The 14,846-nt window shown below is 50.8% G+C and overlaps 1 protein-coding gene across 1 annotated transcript in view; it reads left to right on the top strand.

Annotated features, from left to right (window-relative positions):
• The window catches only part of ulk4 (unc-51 like kinase 4), a 585,662-nt gene that overhangs the window by 255,311 nt on the left and 315,505 nt on the right, over positions 1 to 14,846 (top strand). The gene's annotated exons all lie outside the window — the stretch shown is intronic.

Raw genomic sequence — 14,846 nt, 5'->3', positions numbered from 1 at the left:
GAGGGTGGCACTGATGGGCTGGCTTCCTCTTCCTCCTCCTCGAATTCCGAATCAGGCGCAGTGCCAGCTTGAGGGCCCGCCTCCTCACCTGGCGATTAAGCATCTGAAAGCAGGGAGGCACAGGAGTTGCTTTAGAGTGAGGACAGGGCGGCAGCGAGGGAGGCATGAGTGCTGCAATGCACTGCATTGGTTCGAGAGTGGCAAAGGATGCTGGTGTGAGGCACAAGTGGAAAGAGAGGTCAAAAAGGCGATGACCTTACCATTGCTGTCCAGAACGGGTTCGGCATCTCCAGTGGCGACGGGGCCAATCAGCCGGCCTCCCATAATCTGCTCCACTCGCTGCTCCAGGTCGCTCAGGTCTTTAAGGTCAGGACGGCCTCCCCCGGTCCGTCGCTGCTGCCTCCGATTGTGGGCCAGCTTGCCCTGCAAGAGAAAGGACGGCCTCTGAGTACAGTGTCAAGCCCTGATCTTGCCTGCACTGTCTCCCATGGTGGAATAGCCCTGACAGTGTCAAGCCCTGATCTTGCCTGCACTGTCTCCCATGGTGGAATAGCCCTGACAGTGTCAAGCCCTGATCTTGCCTGCACTGTCTCCCATGGTGGAATAGCCCTGACAGTGTCAAGCCCTGATCTTGCCTGCATTGTATCCCATGGTCGAATAGCCCTGACAGTGTGTAAAGTGGTGAATGTGCATGTGATTTTCATGAGAGTCCCATAGCTGTTGGATGAGGGCTGGGCATTGGGGCTTTCAGGACCCTTTGGCCGTAACGTGAGGTGCCCATGCAGGGATGAAGAGGATACTGGAAAGGGTACTCACCCTGACAACCCGAGTGCGGTCATTGAACTTTTTTCTGCACTGCGTGGGTGTCCTGGGGACCAAGCTGCTGGAGGTCACCCTGTTTGCCACCTCCCTCCAGGCTTTTCTGTACTCGCTGGGCAGCGGCCTCCTGCCACTGTCAGGGAAGAGGACAGGTCGCCTGCGCTCCACTGCGCCAACTAGAAGCTTCAGGGCACCCTCGCTGAAGCGCTGCGCTCGCTCCCTGGCCTTCTCCATAGTCGTGGGCGTAGCGTTCTTGAAGCAGCTCTGTTTAAGCCTAGATTCAGGGCTGCAGTGTGCAGGGCGTGGGTGCAATCCAAATCGACCCTCCCCCTTTAAGAGCTGCCCGGCGCCAGCGTGTCTGCCTTCAGTCAATAACTCGGCGCACCTGTGCTGCGCCCGCCCTCGGTGGTAGCGCCTCGGCTCGCCGGCTTAGCACCTTATGATAGTCGTGCACCGCCTGCTTTAGCGCAGCAGCAACCTCTTAGGGCGATGCAACTCAATTTTGGCGAAGGTGGCGCTAAGTTGCGCCGGCCGCTAAATTTAGCGAACGCCCGGCTGTAGCGCCCCAAACGTGGTGATACTGAATTTCTAGGCCAAAGCCTTCAGGCTTGTTTTTTTAACGCTTAGACCTATTAGAATTATTATTTACTGTGGCCATGTTTGATTTAAACCGTTGATTTCTCTGACTGCCACTTTTGTTTTTCTCCTTCCTATCTTTTCTTTTATCCTTGTTTCCCTTTCCTCTGTCCCCTTGCTCAGGTTCCCAACCCCCTGCCATTTTAGTTTAAACCCTCCCCCAGAGCACTAGCAAACACTCCCCCTAGGGAGTGCCCTGATCACTACATGGTTCGGTTAAAAACTCAGTTACTGTAATGGTGGAAATGTATTAAAAAGGCAGCAGATTCAAACTGGCAGCTCCTGCTGTCAGGGTGAACTCCAAACTTGGCTGCATGCATCAGAACGCTCTCACCTCATAGAAGTTGTGCCTGACACCTAAAGTGCAGCAGGCACAATTCTGTAAATGCTGACACGCCACTTCCTTGCCGTTTCCTGACATTAGGAATTCACAGTAAGATCTGATTACTGGGGTAACATTTCCAGTGGTTGGTCTTATTTATTTGCTCATCCTGCAATCTGAATTTTTGCCGAGTTTAGAAACAAGCAACCTATTCACACTGAAAATCGTTCTGCCAACAAACATCCCGGTGAAAGCTGCTGAATTACCTTCAGAACATAGACAATATAAAGGGAAACTACGCCAAGAACGCAATCTGAAGGGATATTTCTGAGACTAAAAGGTGTCGTTTTTTTGTCATTGGTAAACTTTCATTTGATGTTTTCAATGTTTTAAACACCTTCCCTTTTACCTCCTCCCTTCCCACTGTCCAGGGCCCCAAACAGCCCTTCCAGGTGAAACAGCAATTTACTTGTACTTCCTGCAATTTAGTACAGTATACTGTATTCGCTGCTCACGATGTGGTCTCCTGTACATTGGGGAGACCAAATGCAGATTGGGTGACCGCTTTGTGGAACACCTCCGTTCAGTCCGTTAGGGGGACCCCGAGCTTCTGGTCGCCTGTCACTTTAATTCTCCGTTCCACTCCCACTCTGACCTCTCTGTCCTCGGCCTCTTACACTGTTCTAATGAAGCTCAGCCTAAGCTCGAGGAGCCACACCTCATCTTTCGATAAGGCACTTTACAGCCTTCTGGACTCAACATTGAGTTCAACAATTTCAGACTATAACTCCCCCATTTTTTCAGGCGGCAACTGTTGATGATTCTGCCATTCCCATTTGCAACATTTAATCTCTCCTGCCTTCCATCCTATCACAGACCGTCCCTTTAGTCCCTTCCTCCTCTCCCCCCTTTTCCCTGCCTCTGCACCTGCTTAAAACCTGTTATATCCCTAACTTTTTCCAGTTCTGACGAAGGGTCATCGACCTGAAACGTTAACTCTGTTTCTCTCTCCATGGATGTTGCCTGGCCTGCTGAGTGTTTCCAGCATTTTCTGTTATTTCAGATTTCCAGCATCTGCAGTATTTTGCTGTTGTTTTAAATACCCTATTCAGGCAGCCCGTTGCTCCAGGCTGTTACTGGTTTTAGAGTCTTCAGCCTGCCCTGATGTCCCTGAGCTCGGTCAGTTAAGAATCTCCCCCACACTCGTTACAATGCTGTTTTACGAAACCATATTTTTGTCTTTTCTTTCTGCCCTCCCTTCCCATATAACAAAAATAGTGTCTTTCACATTATCGACTTGCATGCTAGTAAATTAGAAAATAACAATAAGTCTGCTCCTTTAGTTAGTTTTTCTTATTTTAAGTTTTCTTTTCCACTTCAGGACTACAATAACACAGGTATTGATGATATATTTTGATTTTTTTTCATTCGTTCCTGGAATGTGGGTGTCGCTGGCAAGGCCAGCATTTATTACCCATCCCTAATCGCCCTTGAGAAGGTGGTGGTGAGCCGCCTTCTTGAACCGCTGCAGTCCGTGTGGTGAAGGTGCTCCCACAGTGCTGTTAGGGAGGGAGTTCCAGGATTTTGACCCAGCGACGATGAAGGAACAGCCGATATATTTCCAAGTCAGGATGGTGTGTGACTTGGAGGGGAACTTGGAGGTGGTGGTGTCCCCATGCGCCGGCTGCCCTTGTCCTTCTAGGTGGAAGAGGTCACGGGTTTGGGAGGTGCTGCCAAAGAAGCCTTGGCGAGTTGCTGCAGTGCATCTTGTAGATGGTGCACATCGCAGCCACGGTGCACCGGTGGTGGAGGGAGTGAATGTTTAAAGTGGTAAGTGGGTTCCAAACCAGCGGGCTGCCTTGTCCTGGATGGTGTTGAGCTTCTTGAGTGTTGTTGGAGCTGCACTCATCCAGGCAAGTGGAGAGTATTCCATCACACACCTGACTTGTGCCTTGTAGATGGTGGAAAGGCTTTGGGGAGTCAGGAGGTGAGATACTTGCCGCAGAATACCCAGCCTCTGACCTGCTCTTGTAGCCACAGTATTTATGTGGCTGGTCCAGTTAAATCTCTGGCCAATGGTGACCCTCAGGATGTTGATGGTGGGGGATTCGGCAATGGTAATGCCGTTGAATGTCAAGGGGCGGTGGTTAGACTCTCGCTTGTTGGAGATAGTCATTGCCTGGCACTTGTGTGGCACACATGTTATTTGCTAACTCTAGACCATTTATGTATTCAATCTACAATTTGAAATTGCTTGATCTGATCATTCTAATTGTGCACTGAATTACCATCTGGCTGTGCTATTTATTTTGCTTAATTCGAATCCATTAATTTTGATGCTTTATTATTGGGGGCATCCACATGGGCTGGACTCCATCAAAAGCATGCAAATTTGTGAGATTACCCATAGACTTTCCTATAACTACCACTTACCTTTTATCGACACTATCACTTCTGCCCACGAGTAACTACGTGATTATGAACACAGCATTGCGCTGTCTGCCATTAGATTATGAACACAGCATTGCGCTGTCCGCCATTAGATTATCAACACAGCATTGCGCTGCTCTGCCATTAGATTATGAACACAGCATTGCGCTGTCCGCCATTAGATTATGAACACAACATTGCGCTGTTCTGCCATTAGATTATGAACACAGCATTGCGCTGTCCGCCATTAGATTATCAACACAGCATTGCACTGTCCATCATTAGATTATCAACACAGCATTGCGCTGTCCGCCATTAGATTATCAACACAGCATTGCGCTGTCTGCCATTAGATTATCAACACAGCATTGCGCTGTCCGCCATTAGATTATCAACACAGCATTGCGCTGTCCGCCATTAGATTATCAACACAGCATTGCGCTGTCTGCCATTAGATTATGAACACAGCATTGCGCTGTCCGCCATTAGATTATCAACACAGCATTGCACTGTCCATCATTAGATTATCAACACAGCATTGCGCTGTCCGCCATTAGATTATCAACACAGCATTGCGCTGTCCGCCATTAGATTATCAACACAGCATTGCGCTGTCCGCCATTAGATTATCAACACAGCATTGCGCTGTCTGCCATTAGATTATCAACACAGCATTGCGCTGTCCGCCATTAGATTATCAACACAGCATTGCGCTGCTCCGCCATTAGATTATGAACACAGCATTGCGCTGCTCCGCCATTAGATTATCAACACAGCATTGCACTGTCCGCCATTAGATTATCAACACAGCATTGCGCTGCTCCGCCATTAGATTATGAACACAGCATTGCGCTGCTCCGCCATTAGATTATGAACACAGCATTGCGCTGCTCCGCCATTAGATTATGAACACAGCATTGCGCTGTCCGCCATTAGATTATCAACACAGCATTGCGCTGTCCGCCATTAGATTATCAACACAGCATTGCGCTGCTCCGCCATTAGATTATGAACACAGCATTGCGCTGCTCCGCCATTAGATTATCAACACAGCATTGCGCTGCTCCGCCATTAGATTATGAACACAGCATTGCACTGTCCGCCATTAGATTATCAACACAGCATTGCGCTGCTCCGCCATTAGATTATGAACACAGCATTGCGCTGCTCCGCCATTAGATTATGAACACAGCATTGCACTGTCCGCCATTAGATTATCAACACAGCATTGCGCTGCTCCGCCATTAGATTATGAACACAGCATTGCGCTGCTCCGCCATTAGATTATGAACACAGCATTGCGCTGTCCGCCATTAGATTATCAACACAGCATTGCGCTGTCCGCCATTAGATTATCAACACAGCATTGCGCTGCTCCGCCATTAGATTATGAACACAGCATTGCGCTGCTCCGCCATTAGATTATCAACACAGCATTGCGCTGCTCCGCCATTAGATTATGAACACAGCATTGCGCTGCTCCGCCATTAGATTATGAACACAGCATTGCGCTGTCTGCCATTAGATTATGAACACAGCATTGCGCTGCTCCGCCATTAGGCAGCATTGCGCAGTCGGCCCCACCATTGACAGCATCAAATGTCCTGAAGTTGCTGTCAATGTTGTGCGGTAGACAGGAACTAAACCCGCCGCTAGTAATTACAAGCAGACATGACATGCTAAGTGTTAATGACTGCTAATCAACCTCTCCGGCACTGAAAATGAACTATTGTAAGTGTGGAATCTCATTCCTTCAGGCTGTCAATTGTTTTGAGATTTAAAAACTTTTAATGAAATTTTTTTTTCTTACTTTTCCTTTTTCCCTCTTTTTTTCTCTCTCTCTCTTAATCCAATCTTTCTTTTCCTCTCTTTATTTCTCTTTCTGTACCTGATTTGACATTGAATTCACCCCCTTTAATTCACCCTCCTTCTCCGTCCTTCCGCTGTTTATTTCCCAATCCTACAATCTGATTGGTTGAGGAGATACCCTGTTGCTTCCCCTGCTCACTCAGGTCCCAGATGCCCAGCTTCTCTCGCTGTGACCTGATCAGCTCACACTTTCAATGACTTAGTGGACAACATTGTTTTGAGTTGAAGAGTGCAGGGGTCAGTCTAAGTAACGACAGGTGCCGTTAAATGCCCTGCTGCAGCTAGATCTGGCCCGTCGTTTCTCTGGAGTCAAATAGGTGGTGCAGTAGTTGGATGGTTTCTTGAAGATGTATTGTACTGTTCCCTCTAACCACTGTAGGATTGTTGTACTGTTCCCTCTAACCACTGTAGGATTGTTGTACTGTTCCCTCTAACCACTGTAGGATTGTTGTACTGTTCCCTCTAACCTCTGTAGGATTGTTGTACTGTTCCCTCTAACCACTGTAGGATTGTTGTACTGTTCCCTCTAACCACTGTAGGATTGTTGTACTGTTCCCTCTAACCACAGTAGGATTGTTGTACTGTTCCCTCTAACCACTGTAGGATTGTTGTACTGTTCCCTCTAACCACAGTAGGATTGCTTGTTATATTTCAGCACTACTTTAATGCTCGTTGTACTGGCTCATGACAGAGCTTTCATTTTGGTGAAATTCCATGTGGTTTTTGCCACGGAATTGGTGTGATCTGATTGGGGGCAGGGGCTTGGGGCTGAGCCCATGTCTGCCATAATAAATTGATAAATTCTGATTTGCGGCGTGTGGGGAGGGGCGGTGCTTCTTCTGTCTGTCATCCACTCCCCCTCCCCATCACTATGTCACACTTGGAAGTGGGACTGGCAGGATGTAGGGATCCTGGAAATCCCCCTCCCCCCGCCCCAGTTTCACCTGCTGTACAGTCAATGCAAGAAGCACAATAGCATGTCCCAGTGTACTACATAGTTATAACCCAATCTCCAACCTGTGCTCCCTTTGAGTGCAGCTTCCTGGTGGGAATGGCGAATTTATCTTATACTCTGCACAAGCCACGTGTGATTGTCACACCAAGAACTTGGCCTTTACTCAGTACCTCCCCATGGTGACGCTAGCTGCCCGGGAGCGAAGTGAAATATTCTAATGATCTGACATCTCAAGACAGCAAGTGCGCTGCTCGGGCACTTGGGTTCCAAGCTGCCTTCAGAATGAGGTCCTCAAGTTTTCCATTTGTATTCTGTATTATTTTAGCATAATGCCCTTTGATTGGGAAGGTGAACAAATCATCTATTATTGACATGACCTTCATCAATCTTTAAAACCTGCAGTTCAACCTCTTTGTACAACACTTCCTCCCGCCCTGCCTCTTGACTCTTTCTTTCACTTGGGGCATCTGGAACTTCCTATTTTTGTCTGTTTCATTCCCCAATGCACTAACTTGATATTTAATCTGCAACATTCTTTAAATACCAGAGTGAAGTCTTAGACACAGCAGGGGCTGTTGGTAAGCTAAGGGCTTGTGTGATGCCAAGATCTTAAAAAGACTGTGTAAATGTTTTACGCCCCTTTGGGTAATGGCCTATTAATTTGTATGTGGAACTTGAATGCTATTCAAAAGAAGACTACACCACAAGCAAATAATCCAGGGTGTATTCAGTCCACCTGAACAGTTGCAAATCCTGTCATTAAAATTTTAGCTTTAGATTGGTGATGAGCATTATTTTGGTGACTAGGCATTATCAGGCATATGGCATTAAGACCATGGCTTACTGTTTATTTTTCCCAAGGGGCCACGACAATAATTATTTGCTCATATAGCACTATAATACAAATATACCAAGGTGCTTCACCGGGGTTAGAGACTTGAGCAGGAGTTAGAAGAAGAGTTTAGAGAGATGATCGATTTTGTGATTGGGGAGGCTTTTGAAGGTGGGGAGAGGTGACACAAGGTGGAGCGGTTCAGCAAGAGAATTCCAGAGGGCAGAGGGGTGATAGCTGAAGGCTCTGCCATCAAAAGTGGAAGGCATAATAAAATGAGTTGAAAGAGCAGAGGCTGCGAGCTAGGATGTAGGACTGAAGGGTGTTGCAGAGGTAGGGTGGGAGAGAACCTGGTGAGATTTGTAAATGAGGATGAGAGTTCTGAAATCAAAAGCACTGTGGGAGTCACTGTGGTTGCCATGGACAAGGGTGATTGGTGTATGGGACATGAGTTCTGGGGAGAAGGTTGAGGAGCACTTCGGAGAAATCTAGGAGTGGAAATTCCTTGGGCATCAATAAAAGATTTTGCACTCGCTGTAGGCACCTGTTGCACCTCCACGGGCAGCTCGCACATTGAAGATACCGAATGTTGGGCCGCTTACCTCACTCAAAGTTAAGTTCAAGGAGGGGGCGTTGGAGCGGGCAACAGCGGGGGGCGATCGCGGTGACTGTCGAGTCGGGGGAGCTCCTGTTGCCCCTGGCTCCACAGGAAGGTTTTGTTGATCAATTCTTTTTTTTAATTAACTTTTGTTGACGGCCGCAAGGGTGACACTAGAATTCTGAGCGGGGCCGACCCTCTACCTGCTCCACTCATCCTAAACACGTTTTACCAGCGTGGTCCTTCAACAGGCGTTAGGCCGCTAATTAACACATGCAAGGGCCCGAAAGCCTGTTTCAGATGCCGAAGAAGAATTTAACAAGGGCACAAACACAGGTGCAGATTGGGCGCAGGCCGTCTCGCTGCTACACTTGTCACTGTTGTGTCCATTTTACGCCTGGAAAAAGGGCCGCGATGCATACCAATTTCTACCCCCAGCCTGGCGGTGACGTGGTTATTGGGATGAGGTTGTCAGCAGCAGCGTGAATAAGATCGGATTGTGGTGGCCAGAATGGTAGGTTTGGGGCTCAAAGCTCAGTTCCGAGTTGAGCAGGACACCAAGGTAGTGCATTGTTGGCTTCAGCCTGAGGGAGCAGCTGGGAAGGTGGGTGGGATCGGATAGCTCAGGTACAGCGGGAGCAGCTGGGAAGGTGGATGGGATCGGATAGCTCAGGTACAGCGGGAGCAGCTGGGAAGGTGGATGGGATCGGATAGCTCAGGTACAGCGGGAGCAGCTGGGAAGGTGGATGGGATCGGATAGCTCAGGTACAGCGGGAGCAGCTGGGAAGGTGGATGGGATCGGATAGCTCAGGTACAGCGGGAGCAGCTGGGAAGGTGGATGGGATCGGATAGCTCAGGTACAGCGGGAGCAGCTGGGAAGGTGGGTGGGATCGGATAGCTCAGGTACAGCGGGAGCAGCTGGGAAGGTGGGTGGGTACGGATAGCTCAGGTACAGCGGGAGCAGCTGGGAAGGTGGGTGGGATCGGATAGCTCAGGTACAGCGGGAGCAGCTGGGAAGGTGGATGGGATCGGATAGCTCAGGTACAGCGGGAGCAGCTGGGAAGGTGGGTGGGATCGGATAGCTCAGGTACAGCGGGAGCAGCTGGGAAGGTGGATGGGATCGGATAGCTCAGGTACAGCGGGAGCAGCTGGGAAGGTGGATGGGATCGGATAGCTCAGGTACAGCGGGAGCAGCTGGGAAGGTGGATGGGATCGGATAGCTCAGGTACAGCGGGAGCAGCTGGGAAGGTGGATGGGATCGGATAGCTCAGGTACAGCGGGAGCAGCTGGGAAGGTGGATGGGATCGGATAGCTCAGGTACAGCGGGAGCAGCTGGGAAGGTGGGTGGGGTCGGATAGCTCAGGTACAGCGGGAGCAGCTGGGAAGGTGGGTGGGATCGGATAGCTCAGGTACAGCGGGAGCAGCTGGGAAGGTGGATGGGATCGGATAGCTCAGGTACAGCGGGAGCAGCTGGGAAGGTGGATGGGATCGGATAGCTCAGGTACAGCGGGAGCAGCTGGGAAGGTGGATGGGATCGGATAGCTCAGGTACAGCGGGAGCAGCTGGGAAGGTGGATGGGATCGGATAGCTCAGGTACAGCGGGAGCAGCTGGGAAGGTGGATGGGATCGGATAGCTCAGGTACAGCGGGAGCAGCTGGGAAGGTGGATGGGATCGGATAGCTCAGGTACAGCGGGAGCAGCTGGGAAGGTGGATGGGATCGGATAGCTCAGGTACAGCGGGAGCAGCTGGGAAGGTGGATGGGATCGGATAGCTCAGGTACAGCGGGAGCAGCTGGGAAGGTGGGTGGGATCGGATAGCTCAGGTACAGCGGGAGCAGCTGGGAAGGTGGGTGGGATCGGATAGCTCAGGTACAGCGGGAGCAGCTGGGAAGGTGGGTGGGATCGGATAGCTCAGGTACAGCGGGAGCAGCTGGGAAGGTGGATGGGATCGGATAGCTCAGGTACAGCGGGAGCAGCTGGGAAGGTGGATGGGATCGGATAGCTCAGGTACAGCGGGAGCAGCTGGGAAGGTGGGTGGGATCGGATAGCTCAGGTACAGCGGGAGCAGCTGGGAAGGTGGATGGGATCGGATAGCTCAGGTACAGCGGGAGCAGCTGGGAAGGTGGATGGGATCGGATAGCTCAGGTACAGCGGGAGCAGCTGGGAAGGTGGATGGGATCGGATAGCTCAGGTACAGCGGGAGCAGCTGGGAAGGTGGGTGGGATCGGATAGCTCAGGTACAGCGGGAGCAGCTGGGAAGGTGGATGGGATCGGATAGCTCAGGTACAGCGGGAGCAGCTGGGAAGGTGGATGGGATCGGATAGCTCAGGTACAGCGGGAGCAGCTGGGAAGGTGGATGGGATCGGATAGCTCAGGTACAGCGGGAGCAGCTGGGAAGGTGGATGGGATCGGATAGCTCAGGTACAGCGGGAGCAGCTGGGAAGGTGGGTGGGGTCGGATAGCTCAGGTACAGCGGGAGCAGCTGGGAAGGTGGGTGGGATCGGATAGCTCAGGTACAGCGGGAGCAGCTGGGAAGGTGGATGGGATCGGATAGCTCAGGTACAGCGGGAGCAGCTGGGAAGGTGGATGGGATCGGATAGCTCAGGTACAGCGGGAGCAGCTGGGAAGGTGGATGGGATCGGATAGCTCAGGTACAGCGGGAGCAGCTGGGAAGGTGGATGGGATCGGATAGCTCAGGTACAGCGGGAGCAGCTGGGAAGGTGGATGGGATCGGATAGCTCAGGTACAGCGGGAGCAGCTGGGAAGGTGGATGGGATCGGATAGCTCAGGTACAGCGGGAGCAGCTGGGAAGGTGGATGGGATCGGATAGCTCAGGTACAGCGGGAGCAGCTGGGAAGGTGGATGGGATCGGATAGCTCAGGTACAGCGGGAGCAGCTGGGAAGGTGGGTGGGATCGGATAGCTCAGGTACAGCGGGAGCAGCTGGGAAGGTGGATGGGATCGGATAGCTCAGGTACAGCGGGAGCAGCTGGGAAGGTGGATGGGATCGGATAGCTCAGGTACAGCGGGAGCAGCTGGGAAGGTGGGTGGGGTCGGATAGCTCAGGTACAGCGGGAGCAGCTGGGAAGGTGGGTGGGATCGGATAGCTCAGGTACAGCGGGAGCAGCTGGGAAGGTGGATGGGATCGGATAGCTCAGGTACAGCGGGAGCAGCTGGGAAGGTGGATGGGATCGGATAGCTCAGGTACAGCGGGAGCAGCTGGGAAGGTGGATGGGATCGGATAGCTCAGGTACAGCGGGAGCAGCTGGGAAGGTGGATGGGATCGGATAGCTCAGGTACAGCGGGAGCAGCTGGGAAGGTGGATGGGATCGGATAGCTCAGGTACAGCGGGAGCAGCTGGGAAGGTGGATGGGATCGGATAGCTCAGGTACAGCGGGAGCAGCTGGGAAGGTGGATGGGATCGGATAGCTCAGGTACAGCGGGAGCAGCTGGGAAGGTGGGTGGGGTCGGATAGCTCAGGTACAGCGGGAGCAGCTGGGAAGGTGGATGGGATCGGATAGCTCAGGTACAGCGGGAGCAGCTGGGAAGGTGGATGGGATCGGATAGCTCAGGTACAGCGGGAGCAGCTGGGAAGGTGGATGGGATCGGATAGCTCAGGTACAGCGGGAGCAGCTGGGAAGGTGGGTGGGATCGGATAGCTCAGGTACAGCGGGAGCAGCTGGGAAGGTGGGTGGGATCGGATAGCTCAGGTACAGCGGGAGCAGCTGGGAACTGAAGAGGATGGCTTCAGACTCGCCAACAATCTGCTTACAGTATTAGTGTGTAATTTGGTCGAACGGTTGAACCTTGCTTCTGATTGAAATGCCAGGCCCCCTCAGTCAGGAACAGAACAGCTAGCTGTGGGACAAAGTCTGTTTGCATGTTATTAGAACAGCTGAGTCTCACCAGCTGATTGACATACCAGGGGACTGAAATGCTGGGAGATCAGAGAGTCAGAAGTAGAACAGCTGACTTGTCTCGTTCCCGGACTCTGCAATATCCCAGCACTTCACTCCGATGTGACGCTCGACTGTTCTACCGGTGCCCAAACAGGGTGGACTCGCACAGCTGTTGTGCCCCTCAACTCCGAGGGCTCGAGCTTTTAACAGTTGATCTGAAAATTTATGACTCAAATTCCAACTGGCAGATTCTTGCACGATCAATTTCACACCTCTGCTGGCATGAATGTGTGCATTGACTAAGAGGGATTAAGCATCTATTGCTGCGTTAACAGTTCTCACACCAGAGGGATTAGGCAGTTTGTTGACAACAGCAATACCAACAAAAACAACTTATATTTATATAGCGCCTTTAACGTAGTAAACCGTCCCAAGGTGCTTCACAGGAGTGATTATCAAACAAAATTGGACACCGAGCCACACAAGGAGATATTGGGACAGGTGACCAAGAGCTTGGTCAAAGAGGTCGGTTTCAAGCAGCATCTTAAAGGAGGAAAGAGAGGTAGAGAGGCGGAGAGTTTTAGGGAGGGAATTCCAGAGCTTAGGGCCCAGGCAGCTGAAGGCACGGCCACCAATGGTGGAGCGATTAATATCAGGGATGCTCCAGAGGCCAGAATTGGAGGGTTGTGGGGCTGGAGGAGATTCCAGAGATAGGGAGGGGCGAGGCCATGGAGGAATTTGAAAACAAGGATGAGAATTTTAAAATTGGGAGCCAATGTCGGTCCGTGAGCACAGGGGGTGATGGGTGAATGGGACTTGGTGCGAGTTAGGACACGGGCAGCAGAGCTTTGGATGGCCTCAGTTTACATAGGGTAGAATGTGGGAGACTGACCAGGAGTGCGTTGGAATAGTCAAGTCTAGAAGTAAAATCAAATACAAGAGAATAAAACCCCAAATTAGTCGCTAAGCTTTTTATTCATTCCATCTAGGAATGGTTGTAATATATCACACTGCTGATTTAAATTAATAATTTGCTAGCTCCTGGTAAACTATTATGTAAACTTATTATTGGGATATCGTTCCTCTGTCTAATGTCCCAGGTGTCACCAGATGTGTGAGATAGAACAAAAAGGGATGGAGACTGTTTCACCCAATTTGCACTTAAGGCATTTCTGGTCGCAGATATGGCGATGGCAGCAAGACCAAACCTGAAACACTCAGATTTAAATTATATTTATAAGATGCAGAAAAAAGAAAAAGAAGACAGACTTGCATTTTTACAGCGCCTTTCACGACCACTGGACATCCCAAAGCACTTCACAGCCAATGAAGTACTTTTTGAAGTGTGGTCACTGTTGTAATGTAGGAAATGTGGCAGCCAATTTGCGCACAGCAAGATCCCACAAACAGCAATGTGATAATGACCAGATAATCTGTTTTTAGTGATGTTGATTGAGGGATAAATATTGGCCCCAGGACACCGGGGAGAACTCCCCTGCTCTTCTTTGAAATAGTGCCATGGGATCTTTTACGTCCACCTGAGAGAGCAGACGGGGCCTCGGTTTAACGTCTTATCCGAAAGACGGCACCTCCGACAGTGCAGCACTCCCTCAGTACTGCCCTGGAGTGTCAGCCTAGATTTTTGTGCTCAAGTCTCTGGAGTGGGCCTTGAACCCACAACCTTCTGACTCAGAGGCGAGGGTGCTGCCCACTGAGCCACGGCTGACATCAATCAGGCCTTGCATCTAATTCGTCCCTTACGTTGGTCACAGGTCATGTGCACATGTTGCCAATATCAACCGGACATTTTCAGTGTGGCTTGTTTCCGAAATCTAAAGTTGTTTAAAAAGACTGACAGAAAATTGGACTGAAACTGGCTGATCTATTGTTGAGTTAGGAAGCTGAAATGTCAGAGCTCCATACTACAGTGGCGCTGCACGGCATCCAGCAGCTTTTAAGCAGAGCTGGAAAGTTGCACATCATTTATACTACCCCCATCCGCCTTCACACAGTGGGTGTCCCATTCAGGAACTGATTGTATATGCACTGCTTGGAGGAAGAGGAGGAGGAGCAGGAAGGACTTTTGGATGTCAGGGAAGTGCAGTGTTATCACAGTCGGAGCTTGGGACTGCCATTGTCCTGTCCGCTGTTACTGTGCTAAGTGTGTCAGCCGTGGCTCAGTGGGCAGCACCCTCGCCTCTGAGTCAGAAGGTTGTGGGTTCAAGTCTCACTCCAGAGACTTGAGCACAAAAATCTAGGCTGACACTCCCAGTGCAGTACTGAGGGAGCACCGCACTGTCGGAGGGGCAGTACTGAGGGAGTGCTGCACTGTCGGAGGTGCCGTCTTTCAGATGAGAAGTTAAACTGAGGCCCCGTCTGCTCTCTCAGGTGGATGTGAAAGATCCCACGGCACTATTTCGAAGAAGAGCAGGGGAGTTATCCCCAGTGTCCTGGGGCCAATATTTATCCCTCAATCAACATCACTAA

The sequence above is a fragment of the Somniosus microcephalus genome, chromosome 5 (genome assembly GCF_052327205.1).
Source record: "Somniosus microcephalus isolate GS21.2 chromosome 5, FLI_Smic_1.0, whole genome shotgun sequence".
In the NCBI taxonomy this organism is placed as follows: domain Eukaryota; kingdom Metazoa; phylum Chordata; class Chondrichthyes; order Squaliformes; family Somniosidae; genus Somniosus; species Somniosus microcephalus.
The sequence above is the reverse complement of the archived record's forward strand: the minus strand, read 5'-3'. Positions and strand labels throughout refer to the sequence as shown.